We start from the raw sequence: 1,955 nt of genomic DNA, 5'->3' as shown, positions 1-1,955 counted from the left end.
GTGGGAATGCAAGTTGGTACAGCCACTCTGGAAAACAGTGTGGAGGTCCCTTAAAAAGTTAAAAATTGAGCTACCCTATGACCCAGCCATTGCACTACTGGGTATTTACCCCAAAGATACAGATATAGTGAAGAAAAGGGCCATATGCACCCCAATGTTCATAGCAGCATTGTCCACAATAGCTAAATCATGGAAGGAACCGAGATGCCCTTCAACAGATGACTGGATTAAAAAGTTGTGGTCCATTTATACAATGGAATATTACTCAGCTATCAGAAAGAACGAGTTCTCAACATTTGCTGCAACATGGATGGCACTGGAGGAGATAATGCTAAGTGAAATAAGTCAAGCAGAGAAAGACAACTATCATATGATTTCTCTCATCTATGGAACATAAGAACTAGGAAGGTCGGTAGGGGAAGAAAGGGGGGGTAATCAGAAGGGGGAATGAAGCATGAGAGACTATGGACTATGAGAAACAAACTGAGGGCTTCAGAGGGAAGGGGGTGGGGGAATGGGATAGACTGGTGATGGGTAGTAAGGAGGGCACGTATTGCATGGTGCACTGGGTGTTATACGCAACTAATGAATCATCGAACTTTAGATCAGAAACCAGGGATGTGCTGTATGGTGACTAACATAATATAATAATAATTAAAAAAAAAACATTAAAAAAAAAGCTGCTCCCCCCAAATAAAGGTGACAATCGAAAAGCATTTTCTAGAGTGTGTTCCTGTTAGAATAAGGTGATCATATAATTTACCCTCCAAACTGGTACACTTTTGGGAATGAAAGGGAATGCCTTTAGCAATTATGCAAGGACAATGGTTATGAAACAAGGTAATTACACCCTACGTACAATATGTCTCCACAAAGAGAGTTCCTTGGCCCAAAAAGTTTGCTTACTATAATTTCCTTCATGAGGGTCATAGGACCCGTTCTGTTCAAAGCTCTGAGTCCTGCGATAAAGAAACCCACTAAATTTTACCTAAACCCAGCATTTCCCAGCCAACTGGATTATGAAATCTTTCTTTTCTTTTCTTTTCTTCTTCCCCGCCCCCCTCCTCCTCCTTCATTGAAATCTTTATTCTCAACAACACTTACTAGCACCCCAAAGACTCAGTGTTCCATAGAATATACTTCAGAAAAGGTTGACCTTGAATGTGTCTTATTCAGATACAGTGTAACCTGCTCTCTAAGTGAATGACCCAAATCTAAGGCCTCCAAAACAAAAATATCTTCCCACCAAGCTCTCATTTGCCTGAAATGTCTACCACTATTTTCTCCTGTAAGGACCTTTTAAAGGATATGTGCGTTGTAATGGGGTTAGGCATTATGTCATCTGGAGGGAATAACTCATTAGCTAGCTAAACATTAGAGATAATTAGTTTATCTGAATAGCCCTTACCACCCATAGATTCCAGCAGTGAACGGGTCCCCCAGGAATCATCTTTATGGGAGGAATAGGGAAAAGGGTCTGGAGCATGGGACATTGGCTTGGTCTGTGTAGTACTTTAGAGAAGGCTTAGATGAATATGGTTCCCAACCTCTACTCACCAAAGTTCACTTCTCTTTACTTCTTCTCCCGTATCTCTAGTTTTAAAAGACACTGTCTCCCAAATAAACCGAACTGGCTCAGTAGTCGCATTTGTAACTTTGTCATGTTTTCTTCACTTGCTTTTTACTTTCCTTCTTCCGAGAATGCTGCTTCCCAATATCACCCTTGAGGTTCTAAGAAGGGTTTTCATGATCTTCTAAAATCTCACCTTTCTGGACCTGCAGACTACCCTAGGGGTGAACCCCTGGGCCAGTTTATGGGTGAACCCCCAGACCAAGCTGAGCCGATCAGAGAACTTCCCTGGGATTGATGATGATGACGATGGTGACAGAAATATAATTGACATAAAATATCCTATTAGTTTCAGGTATACATCACAGTGATTTGATATTTTCAT

Source organism: Ursus arctos, unplaced genomic scaffold, assembly GCF_023065955.2.
Source record: "Ursus arctos isolate Adak ecotype North America unplaced genomic scaffold, UrsArc2.0 scaffold_9, whole genome shotgun sequence".
Taxonomy (NCBI): domain Eukaryota; kingdom Metazoa; phylum Chordata; class Mammalia; order Carnivora; family Ursidae; genus Ursus; species Ursus arctos.
This window is presented reverse-complemented; position numbering follows the sequence as displayed.